Source organism: Paramormyrops kingsleyae, chromosome 9, assembly GCF_048594095.1.
Source record: "Paramormyrops kingsleyae isolate MSU_618 chromosome 9, PKINGS_0.4, whole genome shotgun sequence".
Taxonomy (NCBI): domain Eukaryota; kingdom Metazoa; phylum Chordata; class Actinopteri; order Osteoglossiformes; family Mormyridae; genus Paramormyrops; species Paramormyrops kingsleyae.
Genome location: NC_132805.1, coordinates 30,542,018 through 30,569,711, shown reverse-complemented (window position 1 = coordinate 30,569,711; position 27,694 = coordinate 30,542,018).

The window sequence follows — 27,694 nt, the reverse complement described above, 5'->3', positions numbered from 1 at the left end:
AAAGATTTCCAGCCACTCTGGCGGGTGCGTATGTTTCAGCAAATGTTTGTCTTCGATAGCTAGAGAAGCACCTCATTAGCCATATTCGAATAATCAGCCTTTCTGTGGCCTGCATTGAACATCAAGGGTTGTGGAGGATTCGTTAATAAAGTTGGACATTGACAGCAGTCACATACAATGCTTCCTGGAATTCACAGTACTCCTTTGTCACAGCCTGGCTATCCTTGTGATCATTCGGGACCACTAAGTTCGCGACCTCCAATGCTAAGCTTAGTCAACTGGGAACGACCTTAAGAGCAATCTCTGTCTGATGGCAGTACCGCTTTTCGATCGTAAAGAGAGCAAATTTTGATTTATGACCTTGGCGTTGCCACAGCAAGGGGACAGAATGCTCATTGTACTGAATATGGTTAGCATGTGATACCATTCACACCACAAAAGGAGCGACACAAGGGCAAACCGAACGATTATCTCACGCTTTGATTCTCGTTAACCGTGACGCAATATGTTCCCACTTAAAGTGTACGTGTTTGCTAAATTTAGCAAACTTTAGAATCTACAGACACAGAATTGGCTTTCCTCAGTATCCTTTCAAATAACAATATATATTACCAAGGCTTTGTGCTCCTGTCAAATGGCAATTAAATGTAATTTTTATTTATGTCAGAAAAGTACCATTAAAGTTTTCCTTAACTCGGCCAATAAGTTATAAGCTTTGTTTTGATCAATACGAGCATGTGACTTGTTTCAAAGTAGCTAAAAAAATCAAAGTGTTTCTTTGTTGATGGACCTGACAGGAGCTTTGTGATCAGACTGATTTCAGACAGGTTCAAAGGCGTCTTGCCCCCGTCGGCCCCCAGGGTAGCACCTGACACTTGCCCTGCCATTGGGGACCAGACCCCGTGTCTCCAGAATGACAGACACGCCGGATCGGGACCCAGCCGTGTCCACTCGCATACGGACATGGGCTCCCAGGTGGGACCAAGGGCAGACAGGACTGTCCGCATAGCCACAACCCCCCATGCCCCCTGCCCCCAGCAAGCTAACACCAACGCTTTGCATTTTCTGCATAAAGGGTGAAAAAGAAAGGAAAAAAAAAAAACATTTAAGGGATACGTCACGGTTTACCATGCCGCTGATCAGCTAGCTAATCCAGAGCAGCTTAGGCGACTAACCGCTTTATGGCATAACTTATGAATACTAATAATATTCATGCGGCAGCCTTTTCCCTACGGGGAATGGCAGTCGGGCTTGCACTCCCCAATACTTAAACATTACTTTTTCATTGTAAGCCCACTTCCATAAGCAGTACACAACCCGCTGTCTCAAGCAGTGTGTCTTATAGGGTTATGGTGAAGTGACACTGTGCTCAATTCGACTGAACATGTGCATCAATCTTTATCTAGAATCTAGCCTGTTTTCGCAGCACGCTGTAATGGATAATTCCTTTAGCGCCTTTGATTCATGGCTTAAATTAATATATGGATGCACTGCTACTGTTCAATAAAAAGTTGTCGGTTTTTGCAGGACGCTGATTTTTAACATTTTTTTTTTTGTCATTATTGTTCAATTAAATCAGTCGCCATGGCTATTTTGCTTCGCATCACCCACAGATGGGCCCTCGGCACAGAGGCCCACAAGGCTCACAAATCTGTGTGGGGCCACTAGGGTTTGAGAGCCCTCTAATGGTGACTAGTCACTACACTTAGGGGGCCCTAAAGTGACTTTTTGAGTAGGGCCCCAGAAAAAAAACAAACCTAGGCGCGTGTGGCAACAACACTTTTGAAACACTGATAATTTGACACAGCCTGCTCACCCCCCCCCCAGCAACAATTATGAAGCATCAGTTTTCCCAAAACAACAGGGCCCCCATCAGCCAGTGACCCAGAAACATGGGCCAAACCACGATGCATCGCATTTGTAATAAGGACAGGTAAAAAACTTTTTTTTGGCATATCTTTGGCAGCATGTCCCCCCCCGCGATTAACGCCGGCCTCCATGGCACAGAGGGCCCCCCTCTGCTGTGACTTCCTGTCTTGTTCAGCACTTATTCTGAAATAACTCGGCACACACAGCCACTGTGTCAGGAAATCAATATAACACTCGCTTTTGCCATTAAGGCTAATGCAATCTAAAATAAAATCCAATCATGCACTGTAACTTATTTGAAAAAGGGCCTAACCCTGATGATTGACAGTGCATCCGGCCTGCAGTAAAAGCTCGCCTTCGGAAGGGAGTTCGGACATAAAACACCCGCGATGACCTAACGCGTTGACGCTCAGCTGCAGCAGTCAGTTCAGGCTTTGTTCCCTTATGTTACTCTTGTGTAGATTTCATTTTGTAGCGCATCTACTTCCCGTGCCTATTTCACATTCGTTTCTTTTGCTCAATGTAATTCCATCCACCCATCTGTCCACCGACCGTTTATCCAGTACAGGGCTGTGGTGCCCATCCCCAGAAGCACAGGGAGTGAGGCAAGCGATACCCTGGACAGGGTGCCGATCCATTAGAGAACACGCGCTTACAGACCAGAGTCACAGGCTGGCAACTTAGAAGTGTCAGTCAATGGCAGGATTTATCACCAATCAAGCCAAACTTTTGCATGGGGCCCCTGAGGTTTGGGGGCCCCCCTGTTGGCTACAAACACGTTCCTTATTAAGGAGATGCTGAAGCAGCATGTTCTGCTAACCAGCTAGCTAACAGATTTTCCAGCTGTACTCACTAGCTTTTTATTTCATTTGTGAAACATCTGCAAAAGGCCCTGAAGTACTTTATGCATGGGGCCTCGGAATCAACAATCCGGCCCCTGATGCCAATCAACATGTTTTGGACTGTGGTCGGAAACTGGAGCACAGAGAGGATACTCATGGGGGACATGCCATCTCCATGTACATGAGGTCGGGGTGGGGGTGGGGGTGGGGGGTGGGGGGGGGGGATCAGCCCTGGTATGGCTATAAATAATTATCTGGATGCAAATTTCCAGTATATTTTCCTACTTTGTTTTATCGTGATGGTAATTTTACATGTTTTAATGCTGCACAACGCTTTGTGACCTCTTATCCGTGAAAGGCACTTTATCAATAAATTTTACTTACTTACTTATAGGAAATCTTACAGTGGATTTCTGAAAATGCCTTGAATATTAGTCAATCTGCTCCTGTGACATATTATAGTACAATGTGGATATAGCAGAGTAGAACAGAGGAAATTATGAATCATATAATGTGATTAACAATTTGTATTATGAGCGTCTAGAAAGATTTGTGATTTTAAAAAGAGATTAGAGTGAGATTCTGCGGAACATTAGCACTGTGAATGATTGATTGGTAGGGAGACGAATCCACCTCATCTCACACTCTGGGACATCTCTCCCGCCATATTATTTAGCAGATTTTTTTCACTTAATTCCTGATGGTGACGGAGTTAAATCATCCATCTGTCCTTGCCTAATAAACACTGACAACCTGGAATGATGTCGGCAACGTGGGCAATTACGCTCAGTCGCACATCTGGGGGGAGATATCACAGCATCTGTCAGTCATTGTTTAACACGTCGGGAGCTCCAATGTTTCCTGGCACCCGTGTTTGTCCGTGTCGAAACGCTGAGTCCGAGGCCTCCATTCATAATGATCCAATTACTTTTCGGCAGCTGGCTGTAACACAGGAAGCTGACGACCCAAACGTGATTCGCTCCAAACCCAAACTGAGGACGTTATTCTCATAGCTACTGTGCTGCTGTTAACGAATTACCCACAATATTATCAGTAGGTATTTCTGAATGGTAGCCATGGTAGAGACTCCTGTTGCATGCACACGCATTTCTGCCATAATGCATGAGTAAAAAAATAACAGGACTTATGGGGAAAAAAAAAAACAAGTTTAGGGTCAACCACTCACAGCCTAACCAACGGCTAAACAATGCTTTACCATATTTAACAATTTCAAAATACTTTAAATATCAAGTGTTATTTTTGAGCGTTATTCTTTTACATGCAGCATTTTGTGGCAATGCAGTGGTTATAGTGACAAATAGCAGAGAGCAGCGTGGTCAGGGGTGTTACTCTGCAAAACAAGACATCAACACTGTATGAAACTGCATGCAACCCAGAGCAAGAGTCGTGTTTTAGCAACATACAGAACCAGAAACAGCAAAGGTCAAAACTAGACAAAGAAAAAATAAAAAAAAATAGGATAATTGGGATGGTTTGTCACTATATTGTTCACGTTAAAGGTAATAATTAATTTTACTTTTGACAAATTGTATTTAAGGGCATCCTGCCAGCCTTATGATAAAATGTGAGAGCTTGGGAGTAAGGTTATCGTGTATAATCGGAGCTTGGGAGTAAAGATATCGTGTATAATCTGAGCTTGGGAGTAAGGATAGCCTGTATAATCAGAGCTTGGGAGTAAGGATAGCCTGTATAATCAGAGCTTGGGAGTAAGGATAGCCTGTATAATCAGAGCTTGGGAGTAAGGATAGCCTGTATAATCAGAGCGTGGGAGTGAAGATAGCCTGTATAATCAGAGCTCGTTAAATGTCTGTCTGTCCTGTATGTAATTATTATATATTTTTTTTTATAATTACTCCCCCAAAGATAGTGTCCATTTTTAGAACAGCCGCCCCAGAGATGGGGGCAATGTTGAGCTGGGGGGGTGAAACAGCACCTCAGGGACGGGTCCTCAGACAGAATTACCTGCTAGAGGTTGACATCACCTACCCCACAGCCAACAATCTCAAAAAGGACAACTGCCCCCTTCAACTCTGGCACGATCTGTCAAAGAAACCCCCCCCCCCCCCCCATTTCATTGTTTGTATGGCACCTCCTCCCTCCCCCGTCCACGTGCAGACAGGAGGGCAAGGCACCATGGTCCCTGACAGCAGTAAGACCTCCTTCTCCCTCTGGTGCTTGTTAAAATTGAGGCCCTGCCGTTGCGCTCGCATACAATCTTCTGGAGATGCAGGACCTGAAGGCTCGGTGTTAGGGGGAGGGGAGGGGGGGGGGGGGGGTCTCTGTCTCCCAGGGCCGGGCACCCCAGCTGTCCGTCGGGAGCCTGAACGCCAGGCTGGACCAGTGTTAAAATAAAAAACACGGAGAACCACATCCGCTCCAAGGACGGTATCATCAAAGAGGCGTTTGAGGGCACTTCCTGTCGTGAAATATCCCTGTCTGGAAAGAGAGTCTTCGTCCGTCGGTGGCATGAGATGTGGCCCGGAGCCTTCTCTCCACTTGTTATCGGTCACCCCCCCCTCCCCCGCCCCTCCCCTCCCCAAGCCTCGCATTCCAGTTTCGGTTCAAGTTATTCGGCCGCATCTGTTGCTACCCGTTAAGTCCGGCAATAGCTGGTTGTGATACGATAAGACGGCTCCTCTTCAGGAGTGACTGAGTTCGCAGCTCACTGCTTTATGTCGTTGCCTAGGCGGCTGGTGGGCGGGGAGGGGGGGGGCAGCTTTCAGGAATGAACACATGGCGTCGAAGCGTGCCTTTATCAGGGCGACGTGCGACGAAAAGCAGACAGACGCGCGCCGTGGCCGTCTCCCTGTCTGCCCGCGCCGTAAATGCAGCATGTGCCATATTGTGACTCCCACACAGCACGGCTGATGTACGGGCAGCAAATTGCGGCCTGACATATTTACACTGGGCGTCTGCGAAATCTGGCCCGTGAACTGAGATACAGGCAAGGAATACATAAGAAAAAATAAAAAATGCTGACCTGGCAGGAGACAGTTCAAAGTATATTTTTACCAATCAGCTAGCTTGCTAAAAAACAGAAAAGGGGTGCCTGAAGTTCAGTGGTTTTATTGTTCTGCATTCATCCTGGTTGCCATGGTGATAAAAAAAAAAAAAAACATGTTTGCGTTTGAGCAGTTCCCTCATGAGCATGGGGGGGTCGCCTGATATCAGGACCACAGCTCCGGCGGCGTCTGACACGCTTGGTGGGAGGCCGGGCTCCGGGTGCGTGGCGTTTGAGGAGGATGAGTTTGAACAAGCCCATATTCATCCGTCATTCATGCGCTCTACTAATTTTCTCCACTTTTCCTGGCCTCCACGTCAAAACATTAAAGGCTGAGGGTGGTGACTCGGTGTTTATTGCCCATTTGAAGCCGTAACCCTGAGATGTGGCGTCCGCCATCGTCAACATGCTACTGTCATATTAACATAAAATCTGTAACTGCAGACACCGGTGTTTCAAGTATAAATAAGTGTAAATGGCACTTAATGACCACCTGGATTTATTAGAGGCATAAGAGAATAACGCATGCGATTAGATATCTAACAAAGGAGAAATTAGCATACATAGCTTGCGATACAGAAATGATATGTATTTCACACAGAAATTTAATCATCTGGACATGATTGACACGTACAGTCATGCATGTGTTCTGTAGTTCACCGGTTCTGTGTTCAAGGACAGCAAGACAGACAGTGATACGTGACAATCTAAACAATTGTTCCTAACCTTGGAAGTCACTTGTGAACTCATGTGTGAGTGCATTTAATAACAGACATGCAAAATTAGACATTAGTTCCAGATCAGTGTATTACTCTTCGTGTTTGCAGGGCATCTAGCTGAATTTTTGGTCTGGTATTATACTGAAGAACTTTAAATTACAATGGTGATGTCCTCACATGATTTTCTTGAGAGAGAAAGGTCTTTATATTTGAAATCTACCTGGATGGTACCACCCCAACGGAATGCACCATCTGCTTGTAGAAACCGGTTATCCAGTCATACCTGGGTTGTTGTGGGGCTGTTCGGCTCTTCCCATACGATGCTCAATGCACATCTACATCCTGAATTTAGTCTGCCCCTAATTGGAATGTGGACCCCGTCGGCCCGTGCAATGTCAGCAAGGGCTGGAAGTACAAGCATCATGGCCGGTGTGTCTATGTCAGTGTTTCCCAAACCAAACCCAGTCCTCGGGGAACCCCAGACAGTCCACGTTTTTGCTTCCTCTCAGCTCCCAGAGCATCTGTACCAGGTATTCGGTGTTCCTGATTGGCTGGGAGCTAGGAGGAAGCAAAAACGTGGACTGTCCGGGGTTCCCCGAAGACTGGGTTGGGAAACACTGGTCTATGTGTCTGGTAGGGGTCTTACTGTCACTACCAGAACCCACAAGCCAAGCTGTGATATGGTCCAGAGACCTTTGAGGTGATGCCATCGTTGCATTTTTGACGGTTGAAGTTTGAATGCCCCCACCCCCACCCCCCGAGCATGAGGTCCGGTCATCCCTAGCTTTCCTGAAGGCCTGCCTTATCTCCTGGACCACACGCGGACGACACTTCGTTAATCGCAGTAAGCGGTCTGCTTCCGATGGGCTATTAGTACCGGCTGAACCTGAAGGCAGGTCAGCATGACTGGTGAGGGAAAAAGAGCTGATTTGTGTAGTCTTGCAAAATATACAGAAGGTCACCTCGTTTTCAAAATTAAATTAGATCACCAATAATTGAAAAAAAATTACCATGAATATAATCAAAATTCAAAAAAGCATAGATTAACACCACTAGATATACTATTTATGTATCACGTTTTAATTCATAATGATTCAAACTACTTAACGTGAGAAATTATATGTAGCTCCATGACAGTCTATTTTCATTTTGGCGAAACATCATATTTTTAAATTCCTTATAGCTTTCACTTTAAAATTCAGTACTTTGATAATATATTGAAATCCACACAAAAATTCCCCAATGAATAAAATGAGATTCAGGTACTTTAGAAGTCTCTCATTAATGATTGGTCATGCACAGAACAACCGTTAAATTACATTTTTTCCCCAGTATATGGCTAAATTTAGAAGTAATCAACCAATACTGTCTATCTTCCCAGGGAATAAAGTACCTAGATTGTCAATCACATTAAAGCAGAGACAGCTATGATACATGAATTATATTTTATTCGCCGTCTGGGTACTATCACAGTCCTACTCACCTAGAACCTTCCGGCCTTTCTGTGAGTGCACGCCATGGAACCAGGTGCCCCCTGTGTACCGGCTACTCACCTAGAACCTTCCGGCCTTTCTGTGAGTGCACGCCATGGAACCAGGTGCCCCCTGTGTACCGGCTACTCACCTAGAACCTTCCGGCCTTTCTGTGAGTGCACGCCATGGAACCAGGTGCCCCCTGTGTACCGGCTACTCACCTAGAACCTTCCGGCCTTTCTGTGAGTGCACGCCATGGAACCAGGTGCCCCCTGTGTACCGGCTACTCACCTAGAACCTTCCGGCCTTTCTGTGAGTGCACGCCATGGAACCAGGTGCCCCCTGTGTACCGGCTACTCACCTAGAACCTTCCGGCCTTTCTGTGAGTGCACGCCATGGAACCAGGTGCCCCCTGTGTACCGGCTACTCACCTAGAACCTTCCGGCCTTTCTGTGAGTGCACGCCATGTAACCAGGTGGCCTAGCGATGCCCTTTTGCCTGTCAAAGTGAAAGTCTCCACTTCCCCCTGCCTGCCACGTGCCCGTCATGATCTGGTGACACAAATTCATTCTATTCAATATTTATTCGGCCAAACAGTGATATATGCAATGTTTACTCTGTACGGTAAGTGTTTTGATGCTGGTTCCCTAACACCGCAGCACAGACTTTTTCTGATAGCCTCCAAATATACAGGACAAATTTCTATGGGATTTGAAATGCCTGTACACACATTTGCATATTTGTAAAAAATTATTTACTTCTTGCATCCAGGAGTCCCATTTTCTTTTTATATCCCCTATACTTGGGTGATGGAGGGGGGTGGAACACAAATAAACAGTAACAATGGCTTAACTGTATTCCCGGATGCTTATTTTTCACTATGGAAATAAATATTTTTCCTTTGGGCCAACATAGTCACTCAAACCCTGTATATTTTGGGTGCTTAGTTTTTGAAGCATTGCTGAATTAGCAAACACTGATACAAAGTCTTTATAGGTGTAACGTACTGGTGTGAAATGGAACATTTTTATTTTCTGGTTTTTTTCTTTTTAACTATCTATATGTGTGTTGTGCTACTCTAAACCTCCAATTCCCTTCTGGATTAATAAAGTATCATATAATCAATCAATCAGTCTGTCTGTCTGGGTGCAGTTTATAACGTGCCTAAATATTTCCGTGAAGCAGTATAGGCAGAAAGTATGGGCACCTCATTGGAGTGCTGAGCATCGCGCTCTCCTGCTCTCGAACCCGTGACCTCCTGCCCCTTTCCGTTACTCGCCGGCGTCTGGTTCCTGCGCTGGGCTACCGGCGAGTCTCATTAGTGCATCCTGTGTCAGTTTCAGGGTGAGTAGACTCATTCCCCTCCCTGCTGCATTCGGGGAAAATGCTCCGACTTCCTGGTTTGTGCGCTTACAGGATGTTTCTCCTGTAACTTGTGCAGAAGGTGAAGCCCCCTGAAACAGCTCAAACATCTACGGAGACCTGACGCCGTTCCTTTCACATCCCGCCTCCAAAGCAGACTGAAATGTATGGGCGTATGTTGTAATCATCGTTAATGTGATGCATCATTAATTTAAGGCGATATCTTAAAACACAGGGGTCACAAGTTAAGGGGATATAAGCCGAACTCAGTGACAGAACCAAGTAAAAGAATATTTATTTTGCTAATCTAGTTTCTTTACATTTTAAAAGTTCAAATTTGTCATTTGCACATCATACAATAAGTTGATTTTATTTATTAATTTTCTCTTTTCAAGATGTTCTGTGTACATAACGACACTGTGTGTTCTGTCTATTCATTTTGTCTTGTTTTGCATTATGTGGAGTAAAAGGTCACATCATCTTGTCTTATCTTATGTTAAAAGCTTTTGTGAAAGCTTCTGCCAGACCACAATAGCATTTATACAGAATCCAAAAATGAGTACGTTTATGTAAACAAAGCTGAAGTAGATACATCCTGGATTGTTAAGCGAGCCGTGTTTTAAGACGAGCGTGATCTGCCCCTTATTAGCCGACGTATCAGTGGGCTTCTTGGAGTCTCAACAAGGAGTCAGAGCCTCGGGTGTGGAAGGACAAGAAGCCATGAAAGGCTTGGACAAATATTCTTTCTTTTAGTGACTCTCTACGGCGGTTTTATGGAGCCGTAATCCGCTGATGAATGCGCCTGCATGGACAACGGGATGAACACTGTCGCTTTGAGGTCCCGTGAAGCTAGAAGGCCGCGACAGATGGATAATTTGATTTTTGTGACCCTCAAATGACTCTGCGAACACACAAGCCCCACGACTGAAGAGTTATCCGGATCCAGCACAAAAGGACGGCACTCAGTGGGGTGCGGATGCATTCATGGAAGTGGGGGGGGGGGGGGGGGGGGGAGCACACATCATTATGGAACCACCCGGAATCTTTTTACACCAAGAACCTACTCCTGAAGGGCCCCATTGTGTTGTCACCATTTGTAGACCCATCCATCTGCTGGGGATGATGCAGGATATGATTCATCAGACCCTTATTACGCTCTTTAAGTACATGGATACCTATTTCCTTGGGGGGGGGGGGGCGCAAAAACGTGAAAAGAGTGATAAATTCACCATTGCCTGTCACCTTCCAGCTCAGACCAATCCTCCCCACATCCCCCTTTCAGCCTAATGTTACCCTAAGACCAAACATCCATTTTTCATATTTCCCCTGGCTACTGCCCCCTCCTGGTCAGTTCCTTGTGTATACAGGCAATTTCAACACCATCTATCACTAAAGCCAACTGCCAGACGTGCGACAATAATTAGCCCTTTTCAGACTCGCTGCGGCCTCCTCTCGTGACCATACCGGCTCATTATCCTAGACAAGAGGCGCCGCCCACTTAAATATAGACAAGGATGGAGCTGCCGGAACTAGAGCTGCACATGTCACACGTCGGTCAGACCATGCACAGCACTTTGTGCTCCGGCGTGTCCAGTCAGTGTGTAAAGCCAGTATCAGATTAAACTGACACTCCCTAACCCTTTAATCCCGAACCCTCAGCTTCTCAAGGTGTAGCCTCACTGTGTCTCCAGGAGTAGATATCGGAGATGGGGGGGGGCTGTTGGATGACATGAAACACCCCCCCCCCCCCACACGCACACAGTTTTCAGAACACTAAATTAGATGCAGAGGCACTTCACAGTACTGGACTGACAGTAAAGCACACAACAGCTTATGTAGATTTTGTGAGTTTTTGGTTCTCCTCTAGGGCATGGTGGTATACTGGTTTGGTTCTCCTCTAGGGCATGGTGGTATACTGGTTTGGTTCTCCTCTAGGGCATGGTGGTATACTGGTTTGGTTCTCCTCTAGGGCATGGTGGTATACTGGTTTGATTCTCCTCTAGGGCTTAGTGGTATACTGGTTAGTACTGCTGCCTGTTATCTCTGAGACCAGGGCTCTGATCCAGCTCTATGTGTGTGAAATTGGCATATTTGCCACATGTTATCATGGGCGATGCCAAATTGTCCATGTGTATGACATGTAATAGGTTGGCAGGGATGGATAGACTCTTGCTTTTTAGAAGATGGTGTGCAGCTCTTGCTCCAGTACTACATACACTTGTACCTGGGAATTCATTGGAAGGTCGTCTTATGCCTAGCTGATTCCATGACAGCCATTTAACAGGTGGTCAGTGGCTCAGCGGGCTAAGTCTCCGTGCCCATGATTGGAAGGTCGCTGGTTTGATCTCTGGCCTCGACAGAACAGTCACATGTCCGTAGGCCCGTAACCCCCAGCTCTGGGGCTGCTGCACAATGGTTGAATGGATTTCTGAAAACTTGATTTTCATTGACCTTTACTTGTCAGTCGCATCTAAAATTGACACCAGGGCCACAGTTCTCAGCATGTTCGCATGAAGGCCCAGCCAGGTGTCTGTGGGAAGGTACTAACCTTTTCAGGGCGTGAGGTCACCAGGCTCTCTGCACCCCACCTCTTTGCACCTCTCACGAGGCACAACATTGGTGTCTGCCAGTCCGAGGTTCATAGGGTGCAGTTCTGGGGCCGAGGAGAGCTTCTCCCGCGGTGGTGGCCGCAAAAGGCTACACCACAGACAGACACGTGGGCATGCTAGCACAGGAGCGACCGAGCGCAGCAGAAGTGACGCTCGCTTTCTGACGGTCAAAGCATGTTTTTCGTGACTGAGCGCTAGGTGTGGGTTTGGGGTGGGTGTCTCGTGGCTTTTTTTAAACTCGCCTGAAGTTAGAGTGTGAATTCAGAAGATGCAGTTCTTGTCACACAAACATATACTGTTCTCTGACTACTAATACTATTACAAATACTTTTCTAAAGTCAACAGTTTTTTTTTTTGACAAAAATGTAGTCTCCCCACTAATCTGCAATTTTTCATTCTGACATTGGGTGGATTCAGCTTTTGGGTTTTTCTGGAGTTTGTCAGTTTTTCTTTGTAGTACGGGCAACTTATTTAAATGTATTTTATCCAGCCCACGCTTGAGTCCAAATTTTAGCACATCAGACATTAGCAACCTCTTAGGATTCCATTTTTTCTATGGTTTAAAACACTATGGGTTTCCTTGGTTGATGGAGCAGAATCACCGATTTGATGATTGGGCACATAAGAGATTCCTCTGAAGCTACAAATTACAGGAAAAAAAAGTTTGACGGTTGACGTTCAGGACCCCCTTTGCACGATTTGTTGCAATACCTCCTACAGAGATGTGAGAGAAGTGATTTTAAAGTGTTGCTTCAGTTGAGTAACTGGCTGTCACACGCTTACCTCTGTTGGCCTCCCATTTCTGGCAAGTTATCCACGGCAAAGATCCAAGTTGCTCCAAAAAGGCTCTACAAATAAGCCAGACCACAAAAACACAATTTCGAAATCAACCATGAATCATATCCAAGTGGCCACTGATAACATTACACAATTTATTTCCTCAGCCAATGTCGATTTTCCAGGGTTAGGTGTATATACCCTTCTACCCTAAAGTTACAGCCGGGGGTTTATTTGGGTGAATCAGTGATTCTTCCTAAATTTGAACCTACCAGACAGTGACAATTGAACGAGACATGCTCCCCCCTCTCCTTACTCTGAAATAACACACGCAGACACACCCCCGACAAAAGGCCTTGATTATCCGAGCGCTGTCACGTTCCATGAGTTAGGCGTCACAGATCTTCAGCATCCAAAGCCCTTCTGTAATAAACAGCGGCCTGGTTTATGAGCGGCCTGCCAAGCTGAGGATGTATCAGCTGTTGCGAATCCATCAGAGACGAATGAGCGGAGAAGCTTCCTGATATTTGCCTCATTAAACTGAATGTTTTAGACCTGAAGGAGAATTCAAGTACAGCAACAAGGTGGAGGAGACCAAAATCTGACTTTGTTGACTGGGATGGGAATATTTCACATTTTCCTGACATAGTCTTGCATCAGCTAGCAATTCTGTTCTATAAACGTCTCAGCGGTACTAAAACTGGAAGCAATATGAGTCTATATATTTTTGAAACAACTTTTTAACCTCCTGGTTTTAACTTCGCCCTGCCTGTGCCTACAGGCATGATATATTTATAGCTAACCGCACCCAGAGCGTGTTATTCATAAAAATACACAAGCTCTAAAACCAGAGAGCTCTCCTCCTTTCCATCCCTTCATCCTGAGTGCAGACGATCTCCGCTCTCGCCTGGAGAGCTGCAGAGCTTGGGGCCACCAGCTGTAGCAGCATGTAAAGGCGTATTTATGCTGGCGTGTGGCTATAACCCAAGAGGAGGTTGCAAGGAGGGGGAGCAATCAATAACACATGGCAGCTAGTCAATTGGAGATTCAATGCGGGACCCTTTCTGCTTAAGAGATGGATCTATATGATGTGTTCAGTTTTTCAGCCAAGGGCCTTAGTAGATACTGGATGTGGGCTCAATCTGAACAAAACGAAGAAAAGTAAACAAACTGGAATTAGAAATAAGGAACCCAAAGCAAAAGAGTATCTGTTCTTGGTGAGAGTTCTTGGGTAAAAGTGGATGGTTACGTGGGTGAATGTGTGTGCTTTGGCCTTTTTAAAGCCTACTGTACTTACGAATAGAAATCCCTATGCTGAAAAATAAGGCCAGTCACCATGTAAAAAGTCCAGCACTCACACATTGATTAAGAGCACAGTGGGTAATTCTCTTTGCCCGCGCTGCCGAGGAAGTTTTGGGAATGACCATGGACATGGCTGTAAAGTGATGTCAGGTGCTTTTTGCTTTAGCAACACAGCAATATTCATCCATCCATTATCAAAACCTAAGCTTACACTAGTGGCCAAGATTGCAGAACTTTATTCCAGTTACTTATTTAATCACCCATTGTATGCTACTGGTAACATTTTTTGACTGTTTATGAGCATTACTGCCAATATTCATGTAGTAATTTCTAAAGCGTAATGCCAAATATACTAAGTGTTTCCCCAGTTTTGGCCACCAATGTAGGTTATGGTCAACAACAGCTCGCTCTAAGAAGCGTGTTTTTGTTATATGTCCTGCTCTGAAGGTATCACAGCCAACTAGAAAAAGTCAGAGTGGGAGAGAACCAGGAATAACACAAGTCTGGAGCATTGCCTTCTTTCGTTTCTCATCCTCATGTCAGAGTTCACCCTTATCATCCATTCCCCATGCTTCTGATCATAGAGCAGCCTGTTAACTATAAACACTTTGCTCCAGCGCTGCCACTAAACCAGATATGTGACCAGAATGATGAAAATGCTCTGTGACCGTGCTGTGCCACATGGATGTCAGCCATACATTTGTGGGGTGCACACTAACGGAGCTGGGAGGGATGATCTGAACTTTGACCTCAAATCATATCCCCCCCCCCCCCCAAAAAAAAGCAACAGCCCATCAAAATGCACATTCAGGCAGCTCTAGTTACACCTTAAAATTGACTTGTGTGAAAAATAATGCAAAAAGTCAGCATATACCTGTACGCAAATGAACACTTCTTTCATCATGCGTTCTTTAGTATGTATTTTTAGCATTTTTTTGGCTTACATGTTTTTTGCTACAACATCACTTGATTGATGTGGGAAGGTAAACCTGATGTAGGTAAAAATTTGACTTATGTAAGGGTTTGTGGAACGGAATACTTACGTCAGTGGAGACCGGCCTGCACCTAAAATGGCATTTACAATCGGTGTTCATAAGCCAGTCCTTGGGATTACTTTAGACTGATTATTAGCTACTTGTTAAATCGCTGGACCTTTAATACAGTAGTAATTATATTGTCCCTTCTGCCTTTGGCGGCAGTTTTAACATTGCCATTCAGGTTTGCGCTGAAAACCCCTTTCATTCCTAAATAGTGATGAAAAGCAAGAATTTTGTTAATTTAGGAATGTGTAATGAAGTGCCTGACAGGCATAAATGACTTTCATTTGACGGAAAGGTTTCACATTTACATAAAAATGTTTTTCTTTTGCTGTGACCGAACTACGCCCTGCTCGGCACCGGCGCGGTGAGCTTCAGGAACACGCTCAGCCAGCTGTCTACACCGACGCTGGCTGCGTGCGACTCAGGACAGCGAACACAACCAAGCGTGTTATTTAGATATCAGCTTTAAGTATTAAAGAACCGCCAATTATAAATTATATATACTCACCCAGGTTGCGATGTTTTATGAATTAATCGGTGTATCCGTAATCAGATTTATAATAGTTAATCTTTAGTTTAAAATAAAATAATGAGCAGGGCTTGTTAACGTTTCGAACACCTGTGAGAGCAGACGTTTACGGCAGGATATGTGCGCTGGAATGGATCCAGCTGTCTCAGAAAGGCGCTCGCAAGCCAGCTGATTAAACCATCAGCACCCGGGCAGCCGAAGGTCGTTAGAGCTGGAAACGGGGCTCACGTACAGCACCCTCGTGAACCGGCCGGAGGGGTCGGGGTCGGGGGCTGGGGAATATTCAGGGCACTTGCTTTTTTACATGACAGATTTAAAAAGTGTTTCAAGGGAGGTGCTAAAATTCCTTCCAAGCCAACTGTGATTCCTGGCAAATGCATGCGCCACTAGGCCCCGTGGTCCTGCAGGGCCAGCAGTAACGGTATAATCCAGACTTGGCAGCTCGCCCCCGCCCCGACGGTAATCGCTAGCAGAGTCGCGCCTGAAATTCGCTTTAATTTACTGTATCTCAACAGTTTACTTATAAGTTCGTAATGCGAAAGAGGTGCGCTCCACTTACCTTAATGCTGCATGCTGTCAGAATTCCTGCCACTTTGTTTTTTTCCTTCCTTAAGAGACGCGGACAACATATACAGCTGAGATTAATTACCAACACTTTCTGGACGGGGAACTTTCTGGAACAGGTTTATACCTTCGTAATAATTATTCATGTACGTTTGAAATTTAGCTTCGGGATTCTGGACAGTGGGGTAATTGCCACACGAGGGGTGGGGGGTACCGGGGGATTTCCGCAGCGGCCATGTTTTTGACGGCACGTGGTGTTGTTATCCTGAGACGTTCACTACAAATCCGCTTGTCCGGACAGCAAGCTCTGAACACGAAAAATATGTCTCGGGGTCTCTTTCGGCTGTTTGTCACTATAATGATTCACCTAGACTTGAGTCCTTTTCGCATTATCTATTTTCTGCCTCACTTGATACCAATGAAAAAACTCATACATATAAACATAACTTATCCGACAACATGGTACCTATGCCAAATAAATAAATGTTCATACATATTCATGATAAAGGCTTAAATGCTATTTTGCCATAGGAAAGTAGCTGACAGCTTAATATCTATAATACCAGGATGTAATACTACTGCTAATAAAGCTTTGTTGATATGCATATTATACCCATGCAAATTAAGTAAATCCTGTCATTTGCTGAGAAGAAACAAAAAAAAAACATACTTCCAAAAGCCCAAATCAGGAAACCATCCATGGACGAAGCATGCTGCGTGGGTTAGCCACTTGACAAAGCTGAGCCGTTATGACGAAAGATATCCGACAAACTTTGGCAGACGGGGCCCTGGAAAACAAGATATCAAACACTGGCAGCAGCAGCCTGCGTTTTTCAGGAGTGACCTATGTGGATAGCCCAAGGATGTTGCCCGTTCACATGCTATTAAATCTCATGGAGTGGAATTAGCAAATTTTAAGCTACATGAGTCCGTCCTGGTTAGCTTTGCGCTCATCCTAGCACTGGCGACGAATGGCTGGACTCGGAGCGGTGCTGGCACACGTTTCCTAAGGAAAGGCCCGGCTTTTATTGTTCTGAACGGATGTCAGGCTGCGTTAGCGCAGGGTGCTGCAGCCGGGAATCCCCCCTGCTGGGTGCCTTGCTGTCATAACCTTTAATTACACCCAGTTTGACAGCTTCCCAGATGGTCAGGGAGACAGGGTTAAAGCACTGGAGCCCCCCCACCCCTTCTCTCTCCTTCTCTGAGTACACTAAAAAGACCTTGTGCTGACATCCCCACTTCAACTTGCCACCCCTCACCCCCCTAGCAAAAGTGGAGTACTCAGGTTCTTTGTACTGGAGATTTTTTTTCCTGCTTGATATTAAAGGCTCGTACGCACAGACTTGCAGGTTCTGTGGTTCCGGCACTTTCTGACACAATCACACAAACAGGAGATGTATTTGCTATGCTTTATCGACCTCCTTACGGTGATCTACACTAGTGGCCAAAACTGTGGAAATACTTCAGATTTTTAGAGATTGCAGAACTTTATTCCAGTTACTCCAGTTACCTTTTTAATCATTCAGTGTATGATATTTGATTGTTTATAAACATTACCGCTAATATTTGTGTAATAATTTTTAAAGCGTAATGCCAAAAATGCTAGGTGGTTTGCACAATTTTGGCCACTAGTGTAAATATTACTAGCAGAATGATGAGTTTAGCTGTAAGATCAGTGATTACCTGACCTGCTATAAATGGAAGCATCTACCCGCACGTCCTCACATAGAAATGATGTGTAGTCAGACTGCCAAACACACCAGATTTGTTGTGATGCCCAATTAGGATTATAAGAGGAAAAAACTGGCAGTCTAATCAAAAACTACACTGAGAGAAAAGACCCGCTGTCTGTCTTTGCGGAAAGACACGTAGCCTGCAACAGCTGATAGCAGACACGTGCGTCCTGGTGCCAGCGAAAGAAGCGGGTGTCAAATCGACTGCTGTACATTCAACGGGCCCCAGCTTCAGTGTGGCGGGAGTGCTCCAGAGGGGTTGGGGGGGGGAGGGGGTCGATCCAGATCTCAGATCAGAATGACTTAAACCTGAGTTTAACCTTTCGGTAAAATATACAAGGAATGGGAGCAGTGTGGACACAGGGAGGAGTCAGTGCTAAACAGCAAACTCTTTACTCTATTATAGTAACACTTTACTTTAGGACAAATAACTTTGTAGTTCAGTTACTACTGAAGTACAAATCATGAACTAATGTAGGTCCTGCATGAAATACATCGTCAAGTAGGTCATTAATGTCATTTTTAAACATACACAGTTGAGTACAGTACACAGTTAAAAATGAAGCAGGGTTTCTCTCAGACCAAGGGGCTACATAAATTAACACAAGACCAACACAAGATTGATTACTGATAAACGAATATAGGATCAGTACATAACTACCACTAAGTTACTGGTTAATTAATGCATTACATGTGCCCCCTCAAGTAAAATGTTACTACTGTTATTTGTTGTTAAATGTCTGATAAATGTCAATTGTCAATGTATGTGAACTGCTCCTTGAGCAGGAACCTTAGGAATTCTTTTTCCAACCGCCCTCCCACTCCAATGCACATCACAAGTTCCTGGGAAGTGTCCTTTGGTTGTTCGTCGGGGGACAAGTGTCTGTAAGTGACAATGTGAACTGAAGCTCAGGGTCAGGACAGGGACGGGATCTCCACGTTGGCTAGCTCGGAGTCGGAGACATTTATGCTTATTTAGAAAGGCTGCTTTCTTCCGTGTAAATGTGAGGGTAAGCTTGGCTATGAGTGGAAGGGAGAAAAACACAGCGGAAGCTCATCGCCCCGAGCGCCAGCTTCTGTGGCGTTAGAGGACATTAAGGGAAACGGCCTTTACGGAGAGACAGCGTATCACATTAGGAAAATACACCCTCCTCATAGCCGTACTCCTATTACAGCTTCAGAATAAATGTACTTCAATTAACCCAATGTTCAAAAGGTCAGTGATGAAAGCAGAAGAAAATGAACAGTCAAGGAACATGTTGCCTGCGATACAGGCCAGGGTAATTGTGTTTAATTATTTTATTTACTTACTTTTAAAAGGCCCATTTAAAGAATTGCCACAGTGCCAATACTTCACCTGCTAGTGGAACAATATATTAATATAATAATACTGTCTAAACAATGCTTGCATCAGGGAAAATTCTTTTATAGAGTAATGAACGCCTGGACGCATCCCTGGGTAGCATAATGAGCCTCGACATAAATACGAAATATATATTTATTTCGAGACCATAACCGTACATTTTAAGAGGACAGTGTCATTCCTACGCACTCTCAGAATGCCATGTAGTGGAAAGAAGATGACAGCCTTTCCAGTTTTTCTGCCCCCCCCCCCGATAATCCCCACACACTGCCACCTTGAGGTCAGTTGAAGTACTGCAAGGTAGCTGGATCATCATAATTCAGCGTCCCTTACAGACATGCCAGGAAGGGGTTCATTCCATGAATCCTGTACTCTCACCGTTTTCTTTTGCTTGATCTTCAAAGCATCTTCTGATTGGGCAGCAACGTTATTAAAAAGTGCCAGCGTTATAATCCCAAACATACATTATTCGTCAATCAACGAGATGTGGAAAAGCATCAAATGGTAGCCTGCTGAAGCTTTAATCATCGAAAGGTAAACAGCTTCTGTAATAGGTGACCCTACATGTACTGCAATCCTATCCTGGTAAATGGTTTGGAAAATGTCAGAATGGATGGATTACTCTTATACATTCCAAAACAGCAGCGCATATTTTTATGCATTTTAATATTCTAAAAATGCCACACTGAATGCAAATCCACCCATTATACATACTTTATCTACCTTATAGCCCTTTTGCTGTCATTTCTAAGAATATATCAGTAATCCAGGCCTGGAATTTATAAGACACATGGGGGTCCTGCTTCTTATCCAAGGAAAGCTGCTTCTGATTAGAATAAAATTCAAATGTGATTGGCCACTGCCTTTAGTTAGGGGATGATCTCTTTCCCATGATCTTAATTAATTTGGCATATGTGTGTGTATATATATATATATATATAGACACACACACATACACGCTCCTCTACTTACGAACTTTCAACTTACGAACTTTCAGACATACGAACAAAGAGGACTGGAAGTCCAAATTGTGTTCCTTGGGCTCCCATTTCCTGTCCGCAACATAAATTTTTTTTTTCTGCTTGCCAATTCCTCCTAGTACGACTTCTGGCCGCTACTCCCGCCTCACAGCAGTGTAGCGTGCGTACTCCCGGCATCCTAGCTCTTAGTACTTGCGTATACCCTTAAAATGATGTTGAATAATGACTTGCAAACATTTCAAGTTACAAACGGCTGTTCGGAACGTACCTCATTCGTAAGTAGAGGAGCGTCTGTATACATAATGATATGATTATGATTTCCATTTTATGTCTGGGACTTCTTATTCAATATTGAACATAATCCATCCATCCATCTTCTAGCCATGGGTCATGGAGTACTAAATGTAATAATAAAAATAAATTATTATTATTATTAGCATTATGATTGAATTTGTTAGCTGATATAGCAGAGGCGGAGGACTAAATAGTATTAAAAGTGAACATTTCAGAAAAGCGATAACTGAAGCGAAATCACTATTGTGTTAGAAACATAGATCAATAGACCATGTGAAATTAAACTTTATTTGCCATTTGTACAAGCACTTAGGAATTTGTTACATATGCATACCAATGGAGATGATTATGTGGCTAAGCATGGGATTCAAACCAGCAACCTTCAAAGTAGAGACACAGCAGCCTAACCCACTGAGCCACACAGAGCTTCAGATATGATGCACGAAGTATCAGGGCATCTTCTTACAAGGTGAAACCTGGCCGAGCTGTGTCACGGTATACGTTTTAGTGATCTGGAGTCCCGCAGCCGGTACTGCATTCCTGTCACTCACTCGACTTCCTGCCACAGCACACACGGGAAGCATCGACGCAGGAGTGCGGTGGCGGGTCGGCTGGCAGACCTGGTCGGGGGTCCGTCTGCAGTCAGACTTACATAAAAGTCAGAGAAAGAAAAGAGCTCTTTGAGGCGGAGGCTCACAGGGGTCTGTGTCAGTCTCAGGGAAGGAGCTTCCGGAAGATTCCGGGAGGTACATGTAGCTATGGCAGTGGAGCGTCCTGGTAACCAGCAGTTTTTAGCGGGGGTGTGCTACTTACATATACCAGGGAATACATTCAAGGGAATGGTTTATCCCGCTACAATAGCAACACTACATTATTAACAAACAGTTTACCACATACAGTGGATAAAAAATGTAGACTAGCAGCGGAAAAATGGAGCGAAGCGATTGTAAAACAGATGCACGCTTACAATTCTGGTCTCACTAATAAATTGAACGAAAATAAAACGTGTCACGCAAATCCATCATGCAAATACACATGATCTTATTTCCACATCCCATAAACATAAAACAAAATTCCATAAATGCTGATTATGTATTGGGTTCGCAGAGGAAAGTCATCAAGTGATCAGCATTTATCCGTAGAAATGCCTCCCCAGTGATAAGCCTTTACGGTATAAATCACGAGGGCGTCAGGTGATTACAGATCAGGTAAAAGGCTCATCTCATCACACAGTGAGTGTCAAAGGTCACCTGAGCTACACTGACGCTGGTGATAAAACGCATCGATTAGCAAACCATGCTAACGAGACGTCACAGCAAGTGCCCAGGGGCGTCCTTAAAAACCCAAAGCGTACATCGGCTAACCAAGATGTCAGACCGTAAATCAGCATGGTGTTTTAGAAGGTCGAAGCGCACTGTCTGGGAGAAGTCAGAAAAACGTGATCTTCACGCAAACGCAGAACAAATTTGTTTGGTGTCAATAAAACTATAAAGGATCCCTAAAGATATAAAGAGAGACATGATGTAAATGGGGTTTCTGTTCCATATCACTGAACACATGACATGGCCAGTGGTCCAGAATTGAAAGGATCTATCCAATCCACAACTGAAACTTCCCTACAAGACAAGAGATGCGAGGGGAACAAAACACTGATTGAATGCATATGACAGAGAAGGACTCAGACTAGAAGTAGAAAATAAAGGCGGAAAAATCTTATATGGGTAACGATGCACAGCTAGTGAAACTGTCTGCTCGCGACTGCTTTTGCTTTTTGATGATGCAAGTATAGCTTGCTGTTTTACCACGACTCATTTTGACACAAATATCTGAATCTACTTGTTCACATTGATCTTATTCAAGTCTGCACGAGTGTTAAGGATGGATATGAACATTTGTGATTCCAGCATAAGTCACTGGATCTGAATCCAAGTCACATAAAGGCCTCCCCTGCCTCTGATCAGAAGGTTGCCAGTTCAAATCCTGTGATCGGCAGAGTGATGTCACCATTGGCCCCTTGAGCAGGGTCCTTAACACCCAATTGGTCCAGGAACTGGTTGACCCTGCTTTCTCTGTTGTATGTCATTTTGGATAAAAGTACTTGCTAAACAAAAAATAATGAGATTTGTAACTCATTATGTAGACATATTTGCAATAGTATGCTGACAGGTGATAGTTACTTCAGATGGGTAGGTTCCATATTACAAACACTCTTCATTAGTCAGGTCATACCTGAGATCCCGGTCCAGGTATCTGTGAAAAGCGTGACCCCGCTGGGTCAATTCCCAGCCCTGCGGTGCCCTCGTTCTGTCTCACTAAGCCTCAGCCGCGTCTGTTTAAGCAAATTACTTAAAGCAAATTACTTATGATGACTTAATTTGCATAATACCCACCCATTTGTGCAGCAGCCCCTTAAATTAATATGCATCAATAATACACAAAAGTACTCAAATAGAATGCAGTAGCCTTTTGCATGTGAATTAACCACATGTTTGCATGTCCCTACAGCTTTAACCATGTCCGCCCTTTCATAACAGAAAACGGCAGAGTTAAAGTCCTTCTTTAACGGAAAACTGCTACACAGCAGCATATTCAAAAGCCAAACTAAAGAGCCAGTCTTTCTGCCCTGCTGAATAGAAGATAATTGGAGACAAGGCACCAGTGACAATAATCATCATGAGCCAGAACAGCAACGGGAGCGATCTGGTTTCCTGGAACCTATTTGCCTAACTGTATTTCTCTGGTGTATTGAAAGATGGCATTTAAAACTGAATAGCTACTCTCATGCTGTCTATTCAAATGCCTTTTTTTTCACAATGAGCAGAACATTAGTAATAAGAAAATCAAGTTTAAACTCAGTTTAAGGTCACAAAGTGCGTATCAGACCACCCCCCACAAAAAGTACACCCTTTAAAGAAAAAAAACGAATAAAACACATTACTATATTGCTATTAGATAGCATAATACTCCTTCTTAGTGAACATTGCGAACCGTAACATTATCCCAAACCGATTTCTCTTTACGATGGATCTGACATGCATTCGCTTTAGACACAAGTGCCATGAGCATTTGTACACATTCAAAAAATCCCCTTTTGTTTCTTCTGCTAATTCACTTTCCGACTTTATTTATTTTAAATAGAGGCGGCCGCCCCCTACTCCCCTGGTTACGCTGGAATTTACACCTTTATAATAAAGACGCGTCAAGGTTGCACGCTTCGGAAGCGCGTCTCCCGTGCAAGACGCTTTATTAGTCCGAAAGCCCCGAGGTTAAAGCTTGGCGCCCAACGCCTGGTTTCAGATCGGTTTTCATCCAAATGATTCCCAGCGTTACCACTGAGGTATTTCAATCAGACGTAAATGTAACACTGCATTTCGTTTTTAGACCCGCAGTAAACTAAATAACGCGCAGGACCTTTTAAAACACGCGTCTCCGGTCATTTTAAAGCGTTCAGCTGCAGCGGAGTGCATGCAGTTACCGTGATGCCACGTGTAATATCAGTTTACCATAGGGGTATTTTATTTTAGCTTTACACACTTGGTACTCAGCAAATGATTCAGTACTCTGTCAAGCAGATTTACCAGTCTGGCAGATGTGTATGATAAAAAACACCAAACGTAAGCTTATTGGCTTGTTGAATAGGCCTATATATATTAAGCTGTTTTTTCATATCCCTAAAATGCATTAAACAACACAGTTTTAACGGTTGCCTTAAAAAAACGTTATGTACTCACACTAATAGAAATTTAAAGCTAAACATTTATCCATCCATTTTCTGTGACCGCTTGTCCTATTCAGGGTCATGGGGGGTCAAAAGCTAAACGGTTTTCTTTAATTGGTACTGCTTTAATCAGATATGCATTTACCGATATTTATATATTTTTCAACCTAAATTGTATTATTTTTCAACAAAAAGTCATTTTTATTTTGATTACATTCTGCTTACCATGGGTACCCTTGGTTTACTGTTACTGATAATCAGAGATGCAGAAACTGAAATATTTTGTATATATATTTCAGTAAAAAAAATGTATATATATCGTTTAAAAAGTATGGTAGCAGCATTGTTGAGAGTTCTTAAGGCGTATGTGTACAATGCTAGACCTCATTTTCAGCTCTGTGGGAGAGCTAGAAGCCAGCTGGCATCAGAGTGCGATTACGTGTTGTATATCCATGTACAAGTGCCATCATCCCAAATCACCCACTCACGCTGACAGCCAGTAGTTATCAGCAGAGTTCATGCAGACAGTGTCAGATCTGTGACTTACAGCTTATGCAAGGCATTGTGGGAAATGTCCTTCTCAGCACCGCTAAGAGTCTGACCCCTGGGGAGTTATGAAACCGGCCAGCTAGATACTTCACAGCTAACTTCTAAAGGGTATAACAGAAGGATCCCTCTTGCATCTGCATCCTGTGGGCTACAGAACTCTGCTTCATGAGCACTAAAGCCAAAGCAAGAAGCCAAAATTGTAATTCTATTTGCAAAATGGGGAAAAATTATGTGAAATCAACAGTAACAGAACACATTGCTTATTTGAATTTCATTTGGCTAATCTAAATTATTCTGTACATTTGATTCTGCCATTCCCTTGCCCCACAGTAGGGGGCGGTAGCATTAGGCTGTGCCCGGCTATTTTCTTTGAGCCTCAGTGCACAGGGAGGAACATGATCAGAAAAATGTCTGGAAAATTCCTGCCTGGAAATTCTGTGTCTTGTTAGGTTCTGTGTTTGTCCTCCACTCTTTGAGAGACACGTATGAACGGAACCCTTTGTGTTTTATCGTTTTCACAGAATCAAAGTTTTTTTTTCACCTTTCTTTTTATCCCCCCCTCTCCTGCCGGTACAGCACCTCTCACAACGGAATAATTGAGTGGAGGCTTTTCAGCTGCCCGCAAAGTGATTGCTGTAACAAATGCTTAGAAGATAACAGGCAGCTAAGTCATAGCGGCCGGACGCAAGGGCTACAGAATAACAATGTTCCGATAAATAAAATAAATCACACGGGTTATCTAATGCAGCATGGTTACATAAATGCTAAATGCTATTTCGAAAGCAACCGCCCTCAAATCCGAAGACAAGAACAAATGAAAGGAGAGTTAAAAGCACATTGTGCATGACAATGAAGCCTTGCAAAGGTGGTGGTTGGGGTGGTGAGGGGGCTAGGCTACTAGCTCCATCCGATTTCATTTTTTCCACAACAGGCAAAAAGATCGAGAAAAACCAGGGAAATGAGAGAGAGAGAGACAACTCGTTTGCTTCTTTGCAGTATCCAGCCACATAATTTCCACAAGTGCCAATACAGGGTGAGGGAAATCTGAGGGCCGCTTCCGGGAAGTGCAGGGCGCGCACACACTACGCAAATTTCAGAGACACCCATTCACCTAAACCACGCATCTTTGGAATATGGGAGGAAACTGGAATGCCAGGGAGAACATGCACACTCACACACACGGAGCTGGAATGGAACCCACAGCTATAGAGGTGTGAATCTGCTGAACTGATACACCTAGTGTTACACCTAGAATAAAAATGATCAAATCAAAATGAAGTGACAGCAATCAATGCCAATCTAAGCATCGCCTTTTGCAGAGAATCGATATTATTCTGGAATTTAATAATGCGAAATACAAAAAGGCAAGAAATGTGTCTGAATTTTAATTTGGTTACTTAGGATTATTATTCTGTGTGTCTCTGGTATAATGCTTTCATTGAAGGATTTAATGATATTTAAGTTGCAAACAGGGTGATTTGCCTGAAATATTTACAGAATAAATAAACTAAATGAGAACTTAATCTAGAAATAATATACAAAAAAAATATAAACCTATATTCTCTTTGGGAATGGCAAATATAAATCACCCAACAAGCATCACTTGAATAAATGAAAAGTTCTAATTAGATTTAAAATCTTTGCAATATAGATTATTGGTGGAGTTTTTCAACAAAGTTGCAGAGGGGAGTCTAATCAGATGGGTCCCTGCCAGGGCTGTACGTTCCCATGGGCGTCTCCCAGTTTGATGTCCTAATGGGAGAACAGGGAATCTCACGCCTACATTCAGGTGTGATTCCCTTCCAAGCAGCAGAAAAATGATAGACAGTCTCACAGATGATCCAGTGTGTGTGTGTGTGTGTGGGGGGGGGGGTTATGTATACATTTACATTTAGAGAGAGAGAGAGAGAAAGAGAGGGGGTGCTAAAAAACTACTAAGAGCAGCTCAGTGGGTTACAATGCTCTGTCTATGATCAGAAGGTTGCTGGTTCAAATCCCAGGCTCAGCAGAGTGTTTTTATCATTGGTTGACTACAAATGTATGTCACTTTGAATAATAGTATCGGACAAATAACAGGAAAGCAGATCTACTTATAGGAGCTGCATATCCCATAAAGGTGATTCACTTGGAAAATGTACAGTCACTGATCTTGTTTGTGCAGGTTTGAAGAGAAACTTAACACTCTGAAACCGGGTTTATACTGTCAACTATACATGATGCTCCCCCCCCACCCTGATTGACAACTGTTACCGTCCCCCCCTCACCCCCCGGGAAGCTCTCCAGATCATTTTCTTTGTAAAAGTAGCTCTATCTGCATTAGACAGTCAAGGGTAGCCAGAAAATTTTGAATTATGTAAAACATAAATTAGAAAAAAATGAGTTGGCAGCTTGATTTTGTTATAATATAATGTACATATCCAAGAGGCCAATATCCAAAGGGCCAGTTGTTTGGGAGTGGGGGGGGGGGGGGCGCTGCACGCAGAAAGAGGTCATCCAGCAGAGCTCAGAACGAACGCCATAAACCAAGCCGGCCCTTTTAAATGGGCCATACTTCATATCGGAGGTGTTAAATGACACAGAGGCTGCCTGGCAACCATCAATCCTGGCTGGATGGGATGTGAGACGCGCGTGTGTGTGGAATGCAGGCCTGTGAGGCTCTGCCGGTCCTGTACCCACCTGCCCAGCGCTAATGAACTCCAAAATGACAAACACCATACAAATCATACACAAATAACACTAATTATACAGCCTTAACGCTAAACCATAATAAATGCCTCTCTCTTCAACAGGAAACATACTTCTTCAATTAGACTACAGAAGACTCATCTATATAATCACATACACAAAACACCATTATAGACTGATGCTGTAACCTGCCCGGTTATGAAAAATCAATACATTTTTATCAACATATACACTGCATGTATAAATAGGCCAAAATAAATCTTTT